General features: G+C 40.2%; 1 protein-coding gene and 1 long non-coding RNA gene across 2 annotated transcripts in view; one reads left to right on the top strand and one right to left on the bottom strand.

Annotated features, from left to right (window-relative positions):
* Positions 1-26,668, bottom strand: part of TPMT (thiopurine S-methyltransferase) — a 121,082-nt gene that overhangs the window by 85,834 nt on the left and 8,580 nt on the right. The window lies entirely within an intron of this gene.
* LOC140330983 (uncharacterized) lies at positions 1,420-7,038 on the top strand. Its single transcript, XR_011920840.1, has 3 exons — positions 1,420-1,556; positions 2,412-2,667; positions 3,413-7,038. It is a non-coding gene; the product is annotated as an uncharacterized lncRNA (long non-coding RNA).

Here is a 26,668-nt window from a genome sequence, read left to right as displayed (position 1 = left end):
ACCCTTTAGCATAGGCAATACATTTTCTTTCAAAGCAGGCAGCTTGGCACTGGTAGGCTTTCAGCACTGAGCTCCCATTGCTAAGAACTGATCCCTAAACTGAACCCATAACTGAAAAAATGAATCCTTAAAAACAAACTAACCTTTTGTAACATTAACCTGCTCTAATATATGTCTAACCCCTTGTTTGCATATATCCTGTCCTTCAATGGGATTATCTGTACCAAAGACCAAAACCACTACACTAAAACATATGACACTGGCATGCTGGTGCTGCAGAGAAATGTAAAGTAACTTCATGTTTTTGAAAGGAATTATCTGCAATCATAGGTGCACCAATTGTGTCAAATATGTGTTTACTTGAAATGAGTTCTAATTTGTAGTTGTTTACTCTGTTTTATCACATATTAACCACCCACCAAACACCTACACCACTGTTAAGTCATGCCTATTTTCATTCCCCCTGGTGGATATGAGAGTCAACCTGGAGGAAGCACTGTTTCTGTACTTATGATGAGAACAAAGTTTTAATCAAAGCTTTGCAAAATGCATCAAAAGCACAATTTGAGGTACTGTGAAGCTAAAGAATAAGGAAGTTTATTTATGGCTCGCATTTTGAATATTCTTTGAATGTTCTTTGAGGTTGAAAAATCATACCGTAAGGAAACTTTTCCCAGTAAGCCACAAAATCAAATTGATCTGATTGACATGTTTTTTTGAGGATGCATTTCTATTCATGCAACTAAAAATCATTTTACTCTTAGCAATAAACACTCAGTAAAAACAAAGTGTAAATGTGTAAATCACAGCAGAAATGTACTAAGCTTTATTCCAGACTACATTTTAATGTAGTTCTGTATTAATTATTAAATCCTCTGCGTAGCTGCGCTCGGGCTGCTGCTTCTGTGATCATGGTCCAGTCCCAGTTTGGGGTGGGGAGAAAACCTGTTAGTGTTACTGAACTGCTAAATCTGGTCTTATCACCTGAAAAACAGGGTTGTGTTGTATGAAAAAGCTGTGTATACCTTAGAGCTGAAAGGAGAGAATGCTAATTGTTTCTGTGTATAATTTTGCCTGAAGTTCGGCTTACTTATTACATTTTTTGTGGGAACACATACAGATTCACCTTTTACTTTAGGTGAATACATTTGTTATGCAGTGGATGGGTGTATGTAAAATACAGAGCCTGGTATCATTATGGGTATGCAAAATCCTATCAAGGTAAACATCATTATTCAAAAGTAGTCAAAACAAAAGAAACAGATTTGGATGTCTGACTTTTGGGTGTCTGACAAGTAGAACATACTAGTCATCAAATAAAGAATTCAGTTGTGTCTGTGAATGGCTGGGGTGTGGCTTAGGGGTAAAAAAAACTCTTGGTTGACACAGTTAATGTATCCTATTTCCTCTCTAGGGCTGCCTGTACAGATGTAGATGCTTGTATCAAGCAATGTCCTGTGTGTCATATTTACATTGAGAGGAATGAAGGCTGTGCGCAAATAATGTGCAAAAACTGCAAACACACATTCTGTTGGTACTGCTTACAAAATCTTGATGTGAGTATCTATTTTAGTTATATTTTTTTTTCTCTGTCACCTATCTTGCATTTTACTGGTCCATTCATGTTCTTAGAATTGTCTGATGAGAGTTTTATTTAAATCAATAAAGTTAGTGAACTTGTAGTGCATTGCAGTCCCCTGTGTTACATTAGTACATTGTGATAACATTTAAAATAAATGATACCATAACATACTTACATACTGTGGTACCACAAATGTACTTCTGAATTCCATCAGAGTTTCTCTACAAGTGCTTCCTACCTTGTTTCCCTCAAATTAACAAATTGACATCCTTTAAACTTATTTCAATATGCGTTACTATTCTTGTAGACTTGTACAGAGAGAAAGACCTGACGCATACAAATGCATGTTATTGTTGTTTGTAAATATTATGTAATGTCATATCAGACTTGTATTGTGCATTTGTGAACTTTCATACCTTTAGACATGACATAGGCCTGACATAGGTATCCCGGAAGGCTTTGCGTTTCCATTTATTAAGGGGGTGGTTTTCTCAACAAATCCTTTTATAAAAAGTGAAAATTCTGAGTTTAGGTCGGCAATAGAATTTGCAGTGCACCCAATGTTTTTGCCTGTACAAAAAAAAAAGCTATTGTAAGGATTTTGTGCTATAATTCTTTTTTTAAACATACCGCTATCTTTCTGAACACAACTGTACCTCATTTTGGCAATAAGGTATCCATATGTATTAAATATCATAGCTTATCTATAAACTATTGACACAGTGGTATCGAGCGCCTGTACAATAACAGTACATCATTGAACTTCTGCAGTTTGACATTATTGATACATTTATATTGTTGTATTTTTATATTATAACTGTATTTTCAGGGGGGCATGGCTTTCCCGTCTTCTACCTCCTTTTTCATCCTTTTTAGCGGCTCCAGCACTACTTACCCATGGCCACATCATCCCTATGGAGAAGCACGGACCCCAGGCACCCGATGCGATGTCTAACGGGCTCAGACCCGGGAATATCGGCACTTTCTTCAATTTGGCCAGCTCCTCCACCCCTGCAACACGCAGTCAGGGTGGCAGCAAGATGGCACCAGCTGCAGACATGCCGGCCTCACAGGACCACACTCAGGTGAGCACTGTTCCTCACTCTCCAGCCCCAAGCAGCCCTGGAGACCCCCTAGATCCCGGGCCTCATACAGTTAACCTCCTACCACCCACTCATACTAGCAGCAACATGAGATTAGAAGATCTTGAGTTCCTTCTGAAAGTTCTCCCCTCCAAAGCTAACTTTGATTCTTTACTTCAAAGGCTTGAGGGTACATATAAATCAGAAATGGCTGAGCTTAAAAGAGATATGGGAAGTAGAATGGAGGATATATAAGACACGACTAAGCATCTAAGGGAGCATTTAGTACAACATACAGAAGCCCTTAATGCACACTCCATGCTCCTTAATCAGTTAATCTATCAACATGACGATCTGGAAACTAGAAACAGGCGGAATACCATTAGACATTAGAGAGGCATCCCTGAGAGCATCAGCACTGAGGAATTACTACCTGCTGTGACCGCGATCTTTAATGACTTATTACAAAGACCCTCAGACCATGCCATTGAAATTAACAGGGTCCACAGATCCTTGGGCCCAAGGTCACAAGGTCCAGCATGCCCATGATAAAATATGCAGGATCCACTCATATCGCCTCAAGGAGGAAATCATGAGAGCGGCTCGCATTTAAGCCTCCATATTCAATAGGCTCCCTATTCACCTGCCACAAGATCTTTCCTGCCATATCCTATCGCAAAAGGGGGCACTTATCCTGGAAATATTACGCTCACACAACATCAAATACCGCTTCGGATTTCTTTTACAGTTGACTGCCTTTCACAACGGAAAAGCTACGTCTCTCAAGAATCTTGAGGGTCTACTCTCATTCCAGCATGCCTTGGGTCTCCCTGAACTTTCCGTGCCAAATTGGCTGGTTCAACATCCTCCTCTGGAATCTCCTCAGGCCTCCCCATGGACTGTACGCAAGTCTCCACGGTAGACGACTTCTATGCCAGCGACGCATCCAGTACAGGACTGATAAGTCTGGTTGGTCTCCCCTAAAATTCTAACTGGGATGGACTCTCACATACCACATACCTGCTGACAGATGAGTCTTCTAAAATTTGTTCCTATGTTCTTTTAGCTTATCCACTTTTGATTTAAGTGTTTTTTTTATGCTGTTATTGCTAAGATGGCTGTTTTTCTGCTGCACACCTACAGGCATTTTAACTCTGACCTACTGGTCTTTCCTCCTTTATGGAGTGGGTTTTACACTTTTGTGCCCTACCCATATACCCCTCACCTGCTAACCCTTAGATGTGCACAGCCTACTTTATTGCCGCACCTTACAGAATGGTTCTTCTTTTTGTATGTTTTTATGTTGTGTCATTGAGGAACTGTTTAGTTCTCCACCTCCGTGGACTCCCGCTCATGGCTTCCCACCATTCCCTTAGTACCGCAATGATTGTACCTGTGTAAAACGCAAGAACAATATCACATTCAATATGCTTTTTATACTGTTTTATGATGTTGGGTATCGGTTTCAAAATTTCATCCTTAAATGTCTGGGGTTTCAACAGCCCATAGAAACACAGCCAAATACTGTATCATTTTCATAGGCGTAAAACTAAAATCCTCCTGTCCCTCTTTTAAAAGTGTTCACTTCCCCACATGGTTTCACAGTACCAACCCCCATGCCATATCTAAAGGGGTTTCTATTGCGTTTCACAAGCCTTTCGCCCCTGAGATTTTGCAATTTCAAGCTGATCCACTAGGATGTTATTACCTCCTCAAGATCAATGTGACAACAGAGTCCTCACATTGGCTAATATTTATGCACCAAATAAAGATCACCTTCAGTTTTTTCACAACCTGGAAAAAGTGCTTACTCAATTGGGGGGGGGGGGGGGTGATTTTAACACGCCACCTGTTCCTAGAAAGGACAGCTCCACAGGTTGTTCCTCCATTCCTGGTGCTACTCTGTTAAAACTTAAACGTGTATGTCAGAAGATAGGCCTGGTTGATATCTGGCGGGTTTCCCCATAGATAGATGATAGATGATATGATATATATGATATATAGATGATAGATGATAGAGACTTCAGCTATTTCTGTTTTGCTCACAATAGATTCACGCATAGATTATTTCCTAATTGCACAATCCTTACTTGATTTCCGCACCAGTCACACATTGGCCTGAGATTATGGTCGGATCACGCTCCGATTCATATAGAATTGGAACCCCCATCTCCCACCAAGTTTTGCGGTTCGTGGAGGCTAAATGATTCCTTACTAGCAGACACGTTCTGTAGGGCAGATGTTACAAAGGCCACCTTCCGCCACACTCATACCAATGATACCACACACCCGCTCACCCAATGGGAGGCCCTGAAGTGTGTTTTGCGTGGGGTAATCATTCAACATGGGTCATTCAACAAGCTCTATAACCTACCCCATCCACCTACATCCAAACCTGGAGACTTATCTCAGGAAGATGCTAAATCATAAATTGCAGACACAGCTTTACCTCTTCTAAAGCCCTCACAAGTTACTGCCCTTAAAGCACCCCTGAAACTAGAGGAGTTCACGCGTGCTATCAAAAATCTTAAATCAGCCAAATGTCCAGGCCCGGATGGGTTCACTCCCCGTTTCTTTAAGACCTTCGCTATTGAATTGCCCTCTCTGTTAGCCGATGCCTTCAACGCAGTAGACAAAGCCCATACTGTCCCTACCCAAATTCTTTTGGCCAACATCTCTGTCATCCCCAAGCCAGGAAAGAACCATACTATTTGCGCTAATTATCGCCCTATCTCTTTACTTAATGTGGACTTTACGCTAAAATTCTTGCCAACAGGTTGTCCTCCCTTTTGCCCTCATTGATTCACAACAACCAAGTTGGGTTCATACCAGGATGCCAGGCTAGGGATAATACTATACAAACTATTCATCTAATTTCGTATGCCAGGAAAAAGAAAATACCGACCTGCCTGATCGGTGGATGCTGTAAAGGCTTTTGATAGGATCTGGTGGCAGTTTTTACAGCTGACCCTGAGACAAATTGGTATTGGCACAGCTTTCAGATCCAAAATTATGTCTCTTTACTCCTCCTCTACGGCCAAAATACTTGTAAACGGTTCCCAATCAGATGTCTTTACCATCTTCTATGGCACTAGGCAAGGCTGTCCTTTATCCACTCTCCTTTTTGCCTTGGTTATAGAACATCGCTATCAGGCAAAATCCATCCATACACGGGATACACACACCTCACGCTCAGCATAAGGCAGTACTTTATGTGCTTCTTTATGTCACCCAACCCCTAATCTCTCTCCCCTCCCTATTCTCTGAATTCAGTTTAATTTGTATAGTAATTTTAAGGTTAATCTCTCCAAAACAGAAGCGTTTAATGTTTCTCTGTCGCCAACCCTAGCTGCCCAAATCTTCAGTAATTTCCCCTTTATTTGGCACCCCTCCCACATTACATACTTGGGAGGCTACAACAAGGAATTTTGGCCTCAAGCCCGACACTTTATCGAACATACCACTTACTCATTTATCCCAGCCGATACACGGCATCCTGGCCCATGTTCCTGGTTACTTGGTAGACAGCTAGAAAAGTTCACTAAGGATCTACAACTCTCCACCAACGCTTGTAGGGCTCTGACAGTTTTTGAGAAACTGCACACTATGTGCTTTACCAAGCCACCTGACCTCTGCACTATATAAATTACTTATGGGTTGTTATGACACCAGTCTTCCCAGATTTATAGCAGAATGGCACAAAGATTTAGGTCAAGAATATAGGGACTCAGAGTGGTGTACAGCATTTGACTTAGTGCATAAAACTTCTGTTTGTGGGATACACTCAGGAGAAGAATTATAACATTATGTCTAGCTGAAACGGGGACCCAGTCTCCCTACATTGCATGTTTCCTAGGGTTTCAGATACCTGCTGGCGTTGTGGAGATGGTATTGGTGCTTATCTACATATACGGTGGGATTGCCTCTCCCTACAAACCTTCTGGCAAGAAGTTTTTGACATATGCTCAGATGTGTATGACACCCATTTGGCTTGATATCCATCACTTCTGATCCTCACATATCCATGAAGCATAGTATATGGGGCCACCTTCTGGCTTCAGCTCACCAACTCATCCCGCTTTATTGTAAACAACCCTCCCCCCCCCCGACCCTATCACTTTGAGTCACCAGGGTAAATGAGGTGATGAGGATGGAAGAAATTAGGGTTTTTGACTGGGATAGTATGAGCAAATTCTACTTCTGCTGGGCCTGTTGGAAACACTATAAAACCTCTCACAAACTTAAAACTAAATGTAACGCCTACTCTTCATTAAGCACTACTTCTTGAAATGTAATGGTTACTTACCTTGTCACTTGGGTTCTCATTTTTTGGCAACATCTCAGATTGTCTCAATAAAAATATAACAAAAGAAATGGCTTTCAGGACTAAATAAATTCCTGCTAATCGTTAAAACATCTACAACCTACAGAACATTAAGGGCTCTATTTCTAAATGATTCTCCTGTAAACTCGTCTAAACTTTTCTGACATATGACCGAATTTCTGCACTTCTCAATTCAGTTCCTAATAAAAAAATGACTTGTTCTGCCACCTAGTGGCCAAGCACGTGGTGGCAGTAAACCTGTGAATGTGGCAAATGTTAAAAGATCCATTAAAATTGCTATGTGACAGCCCTTTCTCAGCTTACTGGTGCTCAGAGGACTGGAAAATCAATGCACAGAGTGATGATGATGTTTATACTACACACAGTCTACACAGAGATTATTATAGGGACTTACACCTGTTACAATTGTTTGCAAGCTATTTGGTAAAAAATACAAAAAAAATGCTTCATCAATTTTACTAGCACCCCCAGACACCCTAAGATGGATGCACCCACAAATCTCTCTAAACAGTGGTGTTTGATTTGGAGATAGTTATATAAGATATTGCCAGAGATATTAAACATGCTATAGTATAGGTTGGGCTGTGCACTGCAAAAACTAAAAAAATACAAGCAAGTAAGAATCCCTTCCAGGCATTTCCACTGAGAATGCATTATTTTGCCCCCAGGCACCAAATTTCCTGACAACTTAAGCTCACTGGACTTGATTAATTGAATGATGGTAAATCTAATTCAGCCTGAAAGAAAGATGGTATTTCTGGTTGAACATAGCTAGATAAGTGAATAGCTAGATAAGGAAACATAGCAGCAAAGGACCTTTTTTCATATTGTACATTTTAAGGATTATACATTTCACACATTTACTTATACAGTGGGATCAGAAAGTTTTTAGAATCCCTTCAGTTTTTAAATTTTTGCTATTTTGCTACTTGATGCTAAAAATGTTTTTTTTTTCTCATTAACCTCCCTAGCGGTTCATTTCTTCCTGGTTTTAAATGTCTAAAAGCAGTACATTGTTTTTCATGAAAAATTATTTTACAGTATATTAGTATTAGTATAATAAAGTTTGAAACACAAAATCATGTAAAAACAATAAATTGAATAAATTAAAAAATCTATAGAATTTAAAAAAAAACATTTTTTTAAATAAAAAAAAAAATACATATTATACATATACATACTGTAAAATAAATGTTCTTGAAAACAATGTACTGCTTTTACACATATAAATCCAATGTATTGCATTCAATACAGTTATTTTGTATAGAATGCAATACAAATGGATTTTGAATTTCCCGCCCTGCCCCCCCGCAACGTACACACGCACCGACGTCACCGGGAACTCCCTGGTGACTCATCGGGTGCAGAAGCCGGCTGAAGGAAGAAGGAAGAGGACAGAGATTGTGGCGATGGACAACGCGGGACGCCGGCGGATCAGGTAAGGTTGTATTTAATAACCTTCCCATTGGTTTACCTACCTCCAGTGTGACTCAGGGTTACCGCTTTCAGCAACTTTTTTCTACCCTGATTCACACTCGGAGTGACTGCTAGGAAGGTTAATCTATGCTTAGTACCCCATAATGAAAGTGAAAACAGAACTTTGTAAATTTATTGAAAAGAAAAAAATTAATTAATTTCTGCTCTCTTCAGAGATGCTCAATAGGGTTCAAGTCAGGGTTCTGGCTGGGTCATGCTTTGGCATTCACAGGGTTGTTCCTTAGCCACTCTTGTGTTGTATTCATTGTGTGTTTTGGGTCATTGTCATATTGAAAGGTGAACCTTTGGCCCAGGTTTTCATTAGGATATATTTGTACTTTCCTCTATTCAACTTCCCCTTAAACCTGACCAGTTTCCCAGTCTCTGCTGCTAAAAAACACCCCTACATCCAGTAACCACAATGCTTCACTGTTGGGATGGTATTGGGCAGGTAATGAGCAATACCTGGTGCTATCTGTGCTTTGTAACAATCATGTCTCTGAGCTCTGCAGGCAGTTTCTTTAACCCTATGGCTTAGTTTTTGTTTTGATATCATTGTCAGCTACGGGGATTTCTATAGACAAGTGTGAGTCCTTCTAAATCATGTCCAATCAATGTAATTTACCACAGGTGGACCCAAATTAAAGTAAAGAAAACAATATATTTGAAAAAAGTGAAACCATTGTAGCTGGGTAAGCTGATAAGAATTTCAGCCAAATGTCCTTGTTTTTATCTGATAGGTTTTAGGGAATATACAATTTACAAATTTACATAAACATTGAGAAAACAGAAAAGAAGTTCAACTATTATAGCACAGTTGGCAAACACTTTCTAAAGTACATCTGAATCTAAAATACTACTAAACTGTGCCACTTGTTTAAGCTGCCTCTTTTCATGCTGCTTAGATGTTGCCTCTCTTCAATTCCTCCACTGCCATCTACCAGAAAAATCCAGGTTCATTTTATAATTATCACTTAAAAAGCTCTCCATACTCTTTTATCCCATCTATACATATCTCCACTAATTCCATGTTACTATCTCTCTGGCTCATATTAGCTTTTTGTTTAGGCTCTAAACTACACAGTGCAAGCGCCATGTAGCTTAGAGATCAGCTCTGTGCAAGTCAAAAGAGATAGAGCTACTCCGGTGCACGCAGGGGTTACATTATCCGTTTAATAATCAGGACAGCCATCTCCACAGACGTCCGCTAAGAAGATGGCGGCTCCCTGGGGTGCAGGGATTACATCACTGCTGCAGGGCGATTGCACAAAGTATGTGCCATAGTTGACAAATATGCTGGGCATACTTACTGTGTACAGCAGAAACTCACCACCCACCAACCAGTTTAGTCCCACTTTAAAAAATTACGTTTTTTAATAAGGTTTTTTTTTTACCTAAATGTTTTAGAAATACCTGTTGATTTTATCCTTTGCAACATACTGCCATGGTATAACTAATTGGGACATTGGGACACAAACACATTATTTAAATACTCAGTCACCTGATAACCTTGAGTTGCTTCTTCAGTGTAGAGCAATGTGTGTGCAGATGTAGAGCAAGATAAAATTTCACTATTGCTCCCCAGAACTAAAACCAAATCAGCAAAATCATATCTTGTAATGTGACTACAGAGACATAAGTACTGAACTGACACAATCACTGACACATGCAAAAACACATCTACAAAAATAATTACTGTACTGACACAGCCATTAACATGTATCTAAAAAACCAGTGCAGAACTGAAACATCTAGAAATGTCTGAAATCTAAAAATGTCCTAGACCAGCACAATGCAGACACAATTAAAATAATATCTAGAAAGATAGAATCAGCACCATAAAGACAACATTGGAAACAAGTCTGCAGCAATTTAATCTGTACCATACTGACAGTGCCAAAAACGTGCCAGAATTAGTATTACACTGACAACTGGCACGAGGCATTTTTGTTTTAATGAATCACAATAAAACCCTTCTATTCACAACATTCACTGAGATTCACCGGGAGTGGCTCTGTGCTGTGACGGGTCAGCAGTCCTCCAGATGTAGATTCATGAGGCAAAAGAAACATAGCAGCGGCAAACAGACATTGAAGAAATAAATGTTCTGGCTGGCTAAGCGTTGTTCTAGAGATGGTGCCCAGGGCCTAGGTGGCCTAGCCAAAAAGCTGACCCTTACTCCTCTGGAGAAACTTATATTAAGATGAGAGGATCAGCAAAGCACATTTATTGTTATACTTCCCCTCTTATACCTTCAGTAACAAGTAGTGAAGAAGCATTATTACAATCATAAATACTAGTCATTAACCTGATTTATTAGATCCAAAAGTGTCTAACTGTATTACCCTTTAACATCCCCCCAGGCCTAAATCATTTTACAGGATAAAAGTTTGATTGACTGCTTGTTGCAGAGTAATATAGGGTTCTATGTATAAATGATTCCTTTCAATTTGTCTGAAATTTGCTGACAAGTGCCCCAAGTGCCTCCACAATTTTCAGTTCCCAATAAAACAATGGCTCAGACTGCCCTCTAATAACAAATAATCAAAAGTGCACAGCTGTCATAATAGGAAATGAATAGAAAATAAACTGATATTATGAACAAGTTTAGAGCAAATTGACACAGAAATAATTCTTAAAAAGTTTTTTTCTTACACCTTTTAAGATTCTAATTTATCAATTAAATTATAAATGTATGGTGTGTGTACCTGGCATATGTGTTGAATAGAAGAGGCATACAATAGTATTGGTATTCCACACAAGGCTAAGCACCCTTACTGTATTCCTGCTCAGTTTATTAACAATAACTAAATGGAGACAAGTTTTAGGTAACTATTATAAGTCCTTATGCACATTGTAATACATTTCTTAAATTACAAAGCTAATGCATAATGTTAGGGAACCTTATTAAGAATATAAATTTCATGTTATTTTCAGTTCAGCCAAATAAGATTCTATGCAGAGGCTGCTGTCACATCATTTTAGGAGTGTTTGTCTCTCCCAAACCTCCGCCAGACCTATAAATCAGCAAGTTTTTTATAATAATTGGAAAATAATTCACAAAGCTTTAACACCATCCTAAGAATCTCTATATTTCAGCCCCTGCATTGTAAGACATAGAGCAGACACGCTGATCTCCTTGGACAGAAAAATAATTCATTTCTCAGCTGGGCAATACCATTGGTCAGTTAGCTAGGGATACCCTCCCTAGCTGGGGTAGCTGGGGATACTCTCCCTAGCTAGCATTGCTATGGATACTCCCCTAGATAACTGAGCAATGGTATTGCCCAGTTGAAAAATGACAGTTAAAACCTTAGGTGTTTTGGCTATTGCTCTGTTGCTAAGCAGAAGCGACTCTGGAAGCATCTCCAAAGTGCTTTGTCTGAGATTTTCTGCTGATTTCACTTCCATTTTCTGTGTTTTTGGAGAATCTTTTAGGAAGAGCATCTTATACCATCGGGATGCCATCAAGGAGAGGCCATTCACGGCCCAACATCCGTCAAATGACATCACAGGAGGAAGGCCAATCTCCAATTGCCCACAGGACCCGATCAAGATTAACACTTGGAGGCAGAATTTCACAATATCGGCTGCCACAAAGACCCAGAAGAAGAGGACGTCAGAACACCAACACCTCACAATGGGTTCAAAGCCGTTCTCCAGTGGGCCACATGGATGAATACCATCAAGGACCCCAGATAGACCAGGCACCCCCAGACCATGGCCAGCAGACTGAGGATCAGCCACGCTGCACCATCTGCTTGATGGAGTTTGTACAGGGAGAGCAAACTGAACATCTCCCCTGTACACATCAATTCCACCAGGTATGTATCAGCACATGGCTGAGAGAAAGTCGTTCCTGTCCCCTCTGCCGGACACCTGTTTCTGATACCATCGAGTCAGGTATTCCCCAGGAGGCTGACATGGAATATGCACGGCAAATTGCTATTTTGGCTGAAGTACTGGAAGCATTCCTCACATCCATGCCCTCTGCATTTCGTTGATTCATGTCATCAGAATTTTCCTTTACAGGTGAAGTTAAGAAGCCTCATATTCATCTGGTACCAATGCCAATCATCTGGTTGGCAAATCAACAGGCATGGAGAGATCTGTTGTCTGGTTCCTTTTCCAGTGATGACCTCATCCCAATCAGGTATGTGTTATATCATTTACTTCAATTGTCAATTATCATTGAATCTAATAAGTAGTATCTTTTATTCTGCAGATTAGGAAACCATCTGAATAGGAAAGATTTATAGGAGCGACTACCTGCCCTCCCACAGTTGGGCCAAGCTCTTTTCATCAGGGATGACCAGCGCTGGATCCGTCTGTGTGGGATTTGGATGTCGCTGGACCTTGGAAAGGTATTTGTTAGTTAGTGTGCTTTTGTCTAAGGGAAGAGGGCTACTCAGTTTTTGCCTCTTTACTATTTGGCAAGCTCCATTCCACAGGACCATTTCTGGTTACAGGGTTACACATGTCCCCACTTCTTATCTACAGTTTACTCACTAACGCACACACATACACACTCACATATACACACACATAAATGTACACACAAATACACTCACATATACACACATAAACATATATACACACATAAGTGTGCACACACACATACAAACTCACATATACACACATACATTTACATGCACAAACACGGATAAAAGAGCACAAACACACACTTAGTTATTAGACAAGGTCTTATACAAACACACATCCAACATTAGAGGAACGATGACTAGCATCAAGTAGGGTAGCACAGTGTAGATTAGAGTAGGTCCTGCCCTAAAGAGTCTACCTTGTCGTGGTGGGCAGGCTTATAATCTTTTGGCTGAAAATGTGTCACAGAAAGGGAGACACAATTGGTTTCTCTCCAGTGATTCAATTTTGGCCAGAAGATTAAACCAAAGGACTCTTAATCAGGGATGACACTGTTAAATGTTTGTATGTTAAACATCCAATAACAATAAATAAAATAATTTTTTATCATATCTGTGAGTTGATTCTTTTTTGCAAAAAAGTAAAAGAGTTGAATGAGCATCTTCCAAGAGCAGTGATCCTGTTTTTAGGTTGAACAGTGCAAGACACGGGTGATCAATAAGAAGAATCCTCCTTATATTGGGGGTCAGTGGGAATAATGCTTCATGGGTTGGAGGTAAGTAGGAAGAATTCCCTCTTTACAGATAGCTGTGAAGATGATTGTTGTCAGTGATTACTTTTCTATGAGGCAAAATGTTTGAATCATTCATAGAAACCACTGTAGTTTGGTGGTTACAGAATCCTGTTTGAGAATGACTGGTCTCTAACTTTTATGTGTCCGGAGGTCTTTGAATTCTAAGTGCCCAGGCCAAATTCGGCCTCCTCAACATGTGTCAGTTAACTTGAGTGTTGTGCATACCTAACTAATGAATAAGTACAAATTAGTACTCTAATTATTAGTGTTTAAGGGCTCTATTCATAAAACAGGGAATTAATATTCCCTCAAACATTCTCTTGTGGGAATTTTCTAGGTCCATGTGTTTCAATAGCAGTAAATGATTTCCACCTGGGAACGTTTGAGGAACGTTAGAATCCCTGTTTTATCAATAGAGCCCTAAATGTTAGATCTAATATGCAATAGCTCAGCACTGCTCAAAATATTTCAGTAAGATGCCCCGAATCCTGTTAACCTTCATGATTATCGTTAAGGTATTTTTTGCTGTTTGTAATTCTTTCTTGTGGACCTAAAGGGCATTGTGGATGGGATTATCGGGAGTTTTCCTGCTATCCAGAAGTCTAGGACATAACACAAACCACAAGCCCTAGCACTCCACTCGCATCCTTTCCCAGTTATTGTGCATAAAACAAAAATCTCCAGGTTTAGGAACTAACCATAAAAAATGAAAAAATAGAGGTGCTTTCTTTGATTTGCCATCAGCCTTATCTGCTTACGATTCATCAGCTTCAGGAATTCTCTCTGATATCAATTGACTCAAGTATCTCACTTATTAGCTTACACTTTACAAGTCACTGTCTTCTGCCATCACTGCTATGTTGATGGAGAAGATTTTGACCATTACTGATGCAGTGAAGCACACTTTAAAACAAACTGCTTCAACAGTCTGAGTCTCTGAACCCAGTATGCAGAGTAAGAAAATTAGTGAAAGTCAGAATTCGTTATCTGCACACTTATATAACAGACAAGCAGAATTTGTGAATGGGAAGGTACAAACATTTGCACATGTATGTGGCCTTTACATTCATTAAATCTAGGCCTTTGCTACATTCCCATTCCTTGTGTTGGCTAAATAAATCAGATTCCCTGTGGACTGTCAATAAACAAACTGACCACATGGTGTCGCTGTAATTTTGTAATTTGTTCTTTATCATTCTGGTGTAATGCTTGCCTAGGAGTATTCAGACACAATTATAAAGAGGTAAATCTGAACTTTAGGTAGATCTCTGTGTTAAATAACTGATTCACCACCAGTGATAATTTAGCAAAAGTCACAATTTCTAATTTTTAAATATTCCCTATTTGTATATTTAAATATTCCCTGTTTGTATTACATCCTTAAAGCTAAAAATGCAGTTAACTGTTAATAATACCACTCAATATATATATAAGTAAGTGTAGGATAGAAGTGTAAATAATTAAAAGAAATGCCTAAACGTAACAAAAGTTATTATCAATGTATATTTTATTAGGAAAATAAATATGTAAACCTATTGTAGTATTGAAATTAGATCTAAATGTAATTACTGACAGTTCATGAATTCTTTAACAGAATAATGTATTTTCAATTAAAAAAAATACTTTAAAAAAATATATATTTTTATATATATAAATATATATATATATATATATAATATATTAAACAAAATAGTTGTTGATCTTGTGAAGAAGGTCTTAGAATGACAACAGACTTACAAATGTATTGTGATAAAGATATGGAAATATTGCTCTGAATTTTCTATAATGAAATGGCATTTAAGTTACATTTAGGAGATATTTTAGTATATCAGTACTTTCTGAGTCTCTGATGTAAAACAATCACAAAGCAAGTTTAGACTGTTGATCTGCATATGTGTTCCAAGTCAGAGACTGTAAATCTTTGAAGCCAGAGGCAGCCAGAGAACTTTCATTGTCTGAAGAACCTAATACCAGCAACCCTAACATCTCTCTTGTTGCACATTCTGCATGTGGAAGGATTCTCAGGTTGTAAGGGTTACTAATATAAAAGTTAGTGACACTAGATACTATGGGGGTGATTTACTAAAGTACTTTAGTCAACTTACCAAGGTGAATGATCACTCTGCAAGGGATAATTCACTTAGCTTAGTGAATGAAGGAATACCCAAATCACATGCAAGGAAATTCTTTGTAAAACAGGAATTTTATTGCACATGTTCTCCCCATTATTTAGATTTTTGTGGTATCTGAACATAAAATTCCTGCACAAAGCTGGGTATGCGCTTATTGCGTCATTCCCTGGGAGCCAACCAATTTCCAATATTGTGAATGTCCTGGGGTATTGCGTTTTATACCTGTAGTTCTTAATTGTCAAAGATTAACTTCCAGTCCATTGAGTACCAGAAGTTAGAAGAACTAATTTTAATACACAGATTTTAATATTCTAAAAGTTTCCAAGGTGCTCTCTTGTTACTTGTTTTGCTGTCATGCTGTATAACTCCGAGCAGCAGATAATTTCACCTTTTCTCATTAGTGTGACTACATAAAAAGCAGACAGGAGGTGACAGATGGCATACGCACAATTCATTGTTCATGTTCCAGGAACAGACAATGTTTTTTTTATCATTGTAACCTTGTTTACCTTGTTTGCAGATGGGCATATAGTGCTTCCTGACATTTCACCCTGCCAGCTGCAATGATATGCAATAAATCCTAACACCCAGGGAATTGTCTGAATCTAACTGATAAAAGTATAGGAGACAAACACTCAGATTTTGTCAGAAATGATATAAAGTGACCATAGCTCTCATACACATTCCAGTGCAAAATTTCACTACATCTCCATTTTGCATTTTTTTGCGGTCAAAAAAGTTAAACTTTACCTGTAGATAATAGATCTGCTCTTTACTTTTGTAGGTAATTTATTAAACATTATACACAAAAATAGCTTTTGATTCTTATACTATTTTTTTTTCAGAAGTTCATTTTGACCCCTGTAGGACATGGTGCCCAACAACAGATTGCCAAACAGTTTGCCAGATCGAAGCCAGTGATTCTGATATTCCTGTGTCTGTGGAATACCATGTCTGTCTTTTGAAATTTTGTTCTGTATGCAAAAAGGCCTGGCACCCTGTGCATTTATGCCAAGAAAACCAGCCTGAAGCAGTTCAATCTGTAAAAGGGTAACTTAAATTTTCAACCAATATTACTGTTTTGTGAGGTTTGTGTCCACTGTGCAAATGTTTTGAGGTTTAAACAACTTAGGTAGGCCTATCTAGGGCTGGTAGTTCTGGATGTTTCCTGGGTGGACACCACCTCTTTCCATATCCTTCTACCCTCTTCCTTGGTTTTCTGGACTTTATTACTTTTTTCCTTTACCCTTCACTACACCTTCTGGGTTGCCTCCCTTGAATTGCTTAATTGTGGTATCCATAATGCTTGTTTCTGATTTTGACTTGTATGTGAAGTGTCTGCTCTATTTACATTTAGTCTTCAATTGTATTATTTTGAGAGTTGTTTTCCCAATAAAATCTCATGTCATAAAAAACATAGGAAACAATTATATAAGTATCAACTGTTTAGCACAATGAGAAATACCAAAGTCATTTCAAAGCTGCTTCTTTTAATACTGAGATCTTAGCTCTGTATGCTTTTAGCAGCAGGATGAGAATAGTTCATGGAATATCATATTATTAGTATTGAGGCATAGGGGATGGTTTACTAAAGAAATTCAGGATGTTTATCTACCAAGGTGAATTATCAGCTTGCACCGGATCATTCACTCACCCTAATAAATGTTCACAAGAATACCCATAAGTAAGGAAATCAAAAGTAATTTAGTAATCAAGTTTTCTTTTTCTTGCCCACGATTGGATATCTGAAGTCAGCAGAGCATTTTTTCATTTAGTAAGCTCGATGAAATATCCTTTGCAGGATGATAAATAACTTTGCTATGTGAACAGGTATTTTTCTTTAATAAATCAACCCTTTAGCATAGGCAATACATTTTCTTTCAAAGCAGGCAGCTTGGCACTGGTAGGCTTTCAGCACTGAGCTCCCATTGCTAAGAACTGATCCCTAAACTAAACCCATAACTGGAAAACTAATCCTCAAACTAACCTTCTGTAACATTAACCTGCTCTAATAGTTCTACACAGCTATATTCTAACTATTTTGAATATTTCTGTTCTTTGAGGTTGAAAAATCATATTGTAAGGAAACTTTTCCCAATAAGCCAATATTCAAATTAATCTGATTGACATGGTTTTTATTTTGAGTGTGCATTTTTATTTATGCAACTAATTAGCATGAAACAGTCAGTAAAAACAAAGTGCAAAAATGTGTGAATCACAGCAGAAATGTACTAAGCTTTATTCCAGAATACATAATAATGTAGTTCTGTATTCATTATTACATCCTCTGCATAGCTGTGCTCGGGCTGCTGCTTCATCCGATCATGGTCCAGTCTCAGTTGTGGGTGGGAAGAAAACCTGTTAGTGTTACTAAACTGCTAAATCTGGTCTTATCACCTGAAAAACAGGGTTGTGTTGTATGAAAAAGCTGTGTATACCTTAGAGCTGAAAGGAGAGAATGCTAATTCTTCCTGTGTATATTTTTGCCTGAAGTTTAGCTTATTTATTTTTGCATTTTTGTGGGAACACATACAGCTTCACCTTTTACTTTAGGTGCATTTGTTATGCAGTGGATGGGTGTACAAATATGTAAAATTCTACAGAGCCTGGTATCATTATGGGTATGCAATATGTTATCAAGGTAAACATCATTATTCAAATGTAGTCAAAACGGAGAGTGCGCATGCGCCGCCGTCCGTGATGCAGGTCTTCTAGACGGCTCGGCTCTCCCCGGATCCTTCCGCGGCTTGTATCATAGCTCCCGCCGGCAGCCACGCTTCGTCCTTGCAGGGCGGAATATAGGAGGTGTCCCGGCACACAATTGCGATGGTGGGCAAATCTGGGGTGAGAGCGAAAGACCGCAATCCGCGGTCCCAACTTCTCAGGCCATCTTCCAAAATGGCTGCCACCCAGGCTTCATACGTGGAGGGGGGGACCCGCAACACAGGGCAGGGAGCGAGAGAGCGGCTCCCCAACAGGTATGAGCGGGGATCAAGGGATTGGAGGATGGGAGCAGACTGCCTCATTATCTCCAGCTGCCAGCATTTCAGCCAGCATGGCTCCAGTGCAGGGGTCCCTACTACAGACGCCCCTGCAGGTCCCACATAGCCCTATGGTGGTCCCAGGGGAGGGCTCGCCCTCTTCCAGCTCTATAGCCTCATCACAGGCAGAGGGCTCAAGATTTAGGGTGCTTATGCATGACCACAGTACTGACTCTCCCCCCCCCCCGACCTGCCTATTGCTGAGAATAGACTATACCAGAATCTGGCCGGCCTTTTGCAATCGGAGCTAGCTAAAGTTACTGCAACAATCACCTCCGAACTGCGTCAGGATTTATAAGGTCTAGGTGCTAGAATTGATGTATTTGAGAAAAAAGTGGATGAGACAGTGTTTCAAGTTAACCTACCGGATCTGCCAGAGTCGCATCTGCTGCTTGATAGGGCTCACAGGGCTCTGATGGCGCCTAGAAATGATGGTCGGCCTAGGGATGTGATCGTTAAACCTCACTATTTTACCACGAAGGAAGCTCTCATGAAAGTTACCAGCGCTTTGGATCACGTGGAGATGGAAGGTCACCCCGTACAGATTTTTTCTGACACTACATTTACTATTCAACGCTGGAGAGGTCTTAAACCCCTGCTGCAAGTTCTGATTGATAACAAGATCAAATATAGATGGGCTTTTCCTCTGAAATTGATTTTCCAACTACACGGGAATAGTTTTTCTTTTTCTTCTTTTGCGGAGGGGGAACAACTCTTTAAGGAACTGGAAGTTCACGCGACAACAGATAGGGAAACATCCGCTTCCCTGTACCCGCTGTGGAACAAGGTCAAATCATCTGGAAAGCATTTACAGAAGACTTCCTGAACGGTTTACTTACAGCATCCATGTTGATGTGTTACTGTAGGCTTTACATTTAATATTGGGATTTTTCCCACACTAAGGACTCGGCGAGGTGTTGTTTGCTTGATCTTTTTTATATATTTTTTTTTCTTTTTTTTTTTTCTTGCCTCTCATGTAGTCCTAACATGTGCTGTGTTGCTTTTGCTGGTTGTTAAGTGGCTGCCGGGCCATTATCAAGCATGTGGTTCCCTTGGGGTTGTATGTTACTGATTTGTTCTGTTATGTGAGTTGGGAACCTTATGCCTTAGTACTTGAATTACGCGGGGTGTGGGGTCTGGGGTCCGGGGGGTTACACATGCCTTCGACCTACAGGGAATTCAGTTCGGGCCTTAATTATTTGACTGGGCCCGTCTGACATTTCCCTGACGAGATGGAGCTCCTGGAGCTGGTTGGAGCTCCTGGGAGCACGGGAGGTGCGGCTGCCCCCTGGGGTCCGGGACACTATGTTTCCCAGGGACCGAGGGGGCACCCTATCCTCTCTGGTTTACAACGTTGCGCTATAATGCGCAAGTGTGATGTGTTTTTTGTCTGTTTTTTGTTGTCTTGTATGTTACCCATTACTTCCCGTATGTCTCCCCTTTTCCCCAGAGGAAGTTTATTGATAGAGTTTTTCCTGTTGGTTCCCCATGTTGACTGATCCATCTGCGGGGTCTGTGACCCCGACCAGACTAACGGTGCTTTCCCATAATGTCCAGGGCCTTAACTCTCCGGTCAAGAGGTCTAAAGCGTTTCACTATTATAACTCCCTAAAGGTGGATATCTTAGCCCTTCAGGAAACTCACTTCTCCAACAACTCTGTACCAAGCTATCTCCACTAGAATTATCCTATTTACTATAATGCCAATTCAGATAAAAAGAAATGCGGGGTTTTATTGTGTTTCCGTAAGAGCCTGAACTTTGCTCCACAGGAGGTCTTTAGGGACCCGGGGGGCAGGTTTCTGGGGGTGACTGGGTACGTTGGCCTTCAGCTCATTACGGTGGTATCTTATTATGCGCCCAATGTTGGTCAATTGGCGTTTTTTTGAACATTTTTGGGTGAGATTTGGCCCAAAGTGACGGGCTCACTTATTCTCTTAGGCTACTCTAACCTAGCCCTGGATCATATCTTGGACAAATCCAAATTGGCCAGCTATAGGGAACCCCCGAAAAGTAGTCATGGCCTCTCCCTTTTACTACGCAAATATAACTTGATTGATAGCTGGCGGGAGTTGAATCCGTCCACCAGGGACTATACCTACTTTTCGGCAGCCCATGACCGGTACTACCGTATTGATCATGGGTTTGTTCAGTGTCATATGTTACCTAACATAATTGGGGCCCGGATTTTGTCCACGCCATGGTCTGATCATGATCCATTAGCTTTATATCTGAAGGGTTTTGATCGCCCCTCAACCGGGTTTCGCTGGAGATTTAACGAAAGCGGGCGCATAATAAACTGATTGATACTGGCCTGGCGGAGTACCATAAATAACAGTTGCAACATAAGAATGATCCCCAGTCTGTGCCGAAGTCCCAGTTAGAGGCCAAACGCACTGAACTTAATTTACTGCTCACTACTAGGGCAGAAAAATCAATTCGTTGGTCAGCCCACAAATTTTACCTATGGAGTGACAAACCAGGCAGCTTATTGCTAAGTAAACTTAACCCCAGACCCAAGTCACACGCGCTCCCCAAAATTAAGGTTAAAGATGGAAGACTATCACAAAACCCCGAAAAATTTTGGAGGCCTTTGAAGATTTTTATGGTCGCTTATACAGCGCTGAGGAATCAATTTCTGAAGCGGGAATTGATGGGTTTCTTAACAAGCTTGACCTACCTCAATTGCAGCCTAAACATAAGGCAATATTGGAAAAACCATTCACAATTGAGGATTTGAACGGGGTCCTTAAGTTTCTTAAATTAGGAAGCTCACCTGGCCCAGATGGTTTTCCTAATTTGTACTATAAAACGTTCAGCCCTGTCTTGGCGCCACACCTGTTAGCATATTTTAATTATTTACGGGAAGGGAATTCCCTTATGGGGGATGCAAATAGGGCTTTTATTAGTGTGATTCCTAAACCAGGCAAAGATGCATCTGAGGTGGCTAATTATAGGCCTATCTCCTTAATTAATTGTGACCTCAAAATTCTGACGAAGATTTTGTCAATACGCCTGGGGTCCTTTTTGGGAGTATATATTCATCCGGACCAGGTGGGCTTTATGCAACACAGGCAGGCTCCCGATCAAAAGAGAAGAGCAATAGATCTCATTTCAGTGGTTAACTCTAATTGGGATGGGGGCTGCCCACGTCAAGCTATGTTGCTTTCCCTTGATCTTCAAAAAGCATTCAACAGTATCTCTTGGAAATATCTTTTCCAGGTTCTCTCCAGGATGGATTTGGGAACCACTTTACTAATTTGTTGCTGGCTTATTATGACTCCCCAGCAGCAAAGATATCGCTAGGGGGCTTTTTTTCTAATGCAATCCTGATTATAAGGGGGACCAGACAGGGCTGCCCGCTCTCGCCTCTTTTGTTTGCTCAAGCAATAGAGCCCCTAGCGGTAGCTATACGGATGAATCCTGACATTAAAGGGATTAGTTGCAATCAGGTGGAACATAAATGTGCCCTCTTTGCTGATGACTTATTAATGTTTATCACCTCTCCCACCACTACTTTGCCCAACCTATTGAAACTTTTGAACGATTTCTCTCATTGCTCGGGTTTGAAGGTTAACAAATCTAAATCTCAGGCCCTTAATATAAATATTCCATCGGGGTTGCTGGAACGGTTGAGGGGGACATTCAACTTCAGCTGGCATGTAGAGTCTATTCAGTATTTGGGCATCCAGTTAACTCCAACTTACCAAGGTCTCTATAAAGCTAACTATATGTCTCTGTTTAAAAAACGTTATGCGGATATCGGAGATGGTCCCTTACACCGCCGTCGTGGATGGGGCGAATAGCTGCCATTAAAATGAATTTACTTCCTAGATTACTCTATCTGTTTAGAACTCTCCCGATTCAGGTACCGGTGAAGGATCTTGAGTTCCTTCAGGCGGCTATATTGAGGTTCATTTGGCCAGAATTCAAAAACGTACTCTCTTTGCCCCTAAGCAATTGGGGGGCCTGGGGGTACCACATCTGAAATATTACTATGTGGCTGCTCAGGTAGCACAACTATCCTTAAGCACCTTGCAGGGTGCTCGACCCCAGTGGGTTGACATTGAGAATCAGGATGGGTTTTTGGGTTCCATAGGCTCTCTCATGTGGCGGAAGAGAAGTTTGAGAGGGGCTGTGAAATGTCCGGCCCTGTCCCACTCCATTCAGGTTTGGGATAAATTTAGCAATCATCCGACTTTTACCTCACCCCACAAACCTCTAACCCCACTATGGTATAATCCAGATTTTCCGCCGGGCCTACACCCAATTGATTTTAGCTGGTGGCTTTCCAAGGGTTTTAGGAGGGTGAAAGACTTGATAGATATTTGGGCGGTGTTCACATGGGACCATTTGGTCAGTGCGTTTGAAATCCCTTCAGTGGAACACTTCCGCTACAGGCAACTGTCCTCGTTTATTAATAGGATAATATAAGAGGCCCCCGAGACCCATGCGCTCCTCGGCTTTCAAAAGCACATGCTCGTCCATAGCCTCCACTAAAGGGCAAATTTCAGTGATTTATGCAGCTCTAATTGCACAAACTGAGAAACTGCAATACATGCGGGATTGGGAATTTGAATTGGGTACCTCCTGGGAGTTAGATGATTGGCAGGCTATGGTGTACTCCCTTTCTAAGGTCTCTTTGAACTCTGTTGGTATCTCACTCCAGCTAGACTAGCGAAAATATTCCCCTCGACATCTCCCCTATGTTTTCGTGGCTGTGATGCTAGGGGCTCTATGTTGCATATTTGGTGGTCATGTCCAGTAGCTAGGGTGTATTGGGACAGGGTTTTTGATCTGATTTCAAGAATTTTCCAGCAAAAGATTAGTAGCACTGTGGAGGCTGCTTTATTCAATAAGTTTGGGGTGTTTCTTCCTCGACCCATGATAAAACTGACCAAATTGATACTATTGGCAGGCAGAATTTCATTGGCCAAGGCATGGAAGTCGCCCTTGATACCTTTAGACCCTATTTTTACAAAGTTGAATTGGATTATGGTCAATGATAGACTAACTCATACCATAAAGAATTCCTTGGACAAATTTGAGGATATCTGGGAACCCTGGATAAGGTTTAATAACACATAAATATAGGCTAGTACAACGTTACCCTTGGAAATAACGCATTATAGATGGGCGCCTTTACACTTCCTCTTCCTTCCCTTCCCCCCTCTCTGTAGATGTTACTGTCTATGCTTGTTGTCAACTATCCTTGTATATCTGGGTCACATGATTGGTTTACTCACTGCTCGCTGCTCAAACTAGGTTTATTAATGTACGGTTTTCTGCTCTTGTTTTTTATGGGTTGTAATTGTACATCTTTACCTGTAACTTTAGTATTTTACAGTCTTTGTACAATGGGATGTGGAGAATGTGGCAGTTGGAGCATTGTTTGCGGTGAACCCTGTTTAAAATGTTTACACATATACATTGTGTTCTGTTTTACATGGTATTTTATTATTTGTTGACTAGAGTTTTTTACTTGTCTTGTAATTTTTTTATGTTTGTCTTATAACCTTTGAAAATTCAATAAACATATTGAAATACAAAAGTAGTCAAAACAAAGGAAACAGATTTGGATTTCTGACTTTTGGGTGTCTGACAGGTAGAACATACTAGTCATCAATTAAAGAATTCAGTTTTGTCTGTGAATTGTGGCTTAGGGATAAAAAAAAAACCTCTTGGTTGACACATTTAATGTATCCTATTTCCTCTCTAGGGCTGCCTGTACAGATGTAGATGCTTGTATCAAGCAATGTCCTGTGTGTCATATTTACATTGAGAGGAATGAAGGCTGTGCGCAAATAATGTGCAAAAACTGCTTACAAAATCTTCATGTGAGTATCTATTTTTGTTATATTTTTTTCTCTGTCACCTCCCTTGCTCTTTACTGGTTCATTCATGTTCTTAGAATTGTCTGATGAGAGTTTTTTTAAATCAATAAAGTTAGTGAATACATATTACATAGGTGCACAAACATTATTATGCATTATTTTGAATGGGCTGGCAACATATCATGTGACCGAAACTACATGACCCCTTTTTAAGGAACGCAACACATGGCAATACACTGTAGTGCATTGCAGTCCCCTGTGTTACATTAGTACATTGCCATGACATGTAAAATAAATGATACCATAACATACTTACATACTGTGGTACTACAAATGTACTTCTGAATTCCATCAGAGGTTCTCTACAAGTGCTTCTGACCTTGTTTCCCTCAAATTTATTTCAAACTTATTTCATTCTGTGTTACTATTCCTGTAGACTTGTATATAGAGAAAGACCTGATGCATACAAATGCATGTTGTGGTTGTTTATAAATATTATGTAATGTCATATAGGACTTGTGTTGTGCATTTGTGAACTTTCATACCTTTGGATATAGTTTTGATCATATTACGTCATTATTATCAGCCTGTATTAGTATAGTGATGACAAAAGTTTTACAAAGTCCATTGTCTTATCACTAACTTTCCCTCAGAGGGGCTTACAATCTAATGTCTTTACCATAATCATATGTCATTAATGTAGTCTAAGGAGATTTTTTGAGGGAAAGCTGATTAACCTAACTGCATACCTAGTGCATAAATACTTGTGCACAGAAGTGCTTATAATGCACAGCTTGCCATCCCATAAACATAATAAACCATATTGTCACTACGTAACATATTCTCATACACATTTTAGCTGACCCAGATAAAGAATTTAATACAAATGCATTCTGACCTGTTAAACAGGTCACCCAGGAAATAATGAGGATACCTAGTTAGTGCATGGAATTCTGGTCTGGAAATAAACATCTATAATGTAACTATGTTGCTAGCGCTTTAATTGAGCACATGATTAGGACTAGGTTCAGAAAAGCATTTCTGTGCAGCTTCTGATTGCTGACACCTTGTCATCTGTTCAGCTTCCCATTGCTGCCTAAAGAGCCACTGCTTGCATATTTGACCTGCTCACTGCTGCACCCAATAGTTATTTTATTGGGCTGCTACAGGTGAGATGATTCAGTGTTGCGAGGAAGCTGTAACTGCACTGCAACCTCACCAATAGTCTGAATGTAGCTTAACTTCTCTAGCGGTAATCCTGAGTGTGGCTTGGGGTGAATTATCCATACCATACCAAATACCCGAATTGCCAGGGAGTTTCACATCTTACCTGGTCCCCACATTCCCGCAGCGTCCTCCAGCGATGCCTGCAGCATCCTCCAGCAATGCCCAGCATCTGCTTCCCCTGGTGATGCCGGCCGCGCTTTACCAGGCTACGCAAGTGCCGGGCATCGCCAGGCTACACAGATGCCAGGCAGCATCTGCGTCCCCGGTGTGTGAACGTTGGGGACGTGAGGCCAGGGGAAGCAGATGCTAGGTGGGCAGTGCAAGCGTGTGGCTGGAGGGTAGGGGGCCGTGTGGCTCAGGGGCGGGACCAGGTGGGAAATGAAAAATAATAAGTATTTTTAAATGTACCGTTTTGACATTTAAACATACTTAAAATTCCGACCACCAGGGAGGTAAAATGGTCTAGGGGATTCTATTTTTTTTTTTTAGGTAACTTTGTGAAAGTGGCTAATTTATGGTAAACAAGCAGAATACACAAACTTTTATATTATAAAGGTATAATTTCTATAAATTACATAAGGTGACCTGATTTGTTCATTGCACATGCTTCCTTATCAATCATTTTATCTCACTGCAAGGCAACTAGATACCCTGTTTCCCCGATGATAAGACACTGTCTTATTTTTTTTTGAAGGCCAAAATATGCTCTAGGGCTTATTTTCAGGGGGATGCCTTATTTACCCATGAAGAAGACTACAGTACACAGTTATTGTTG

The sequence above is a fragment of the Pyxicephalus adspersus genome, chromosome 5 (assembly GCF_032062135.1).
Source record: "Pyxicephalus adspersus chromosome 5, UCB_Pads_2.0, whole genome shotgun sequence".
Lineage (NCBI taxonomy): Eukaryota > Metazoa > Chordata > Amphibia > Anura > Pyxicephalidae > Pyxicephalus > Pyxicephalus adspersus.
This window is presented reverse-complemented; position numbering and strand designations above follow the sequence as displayed.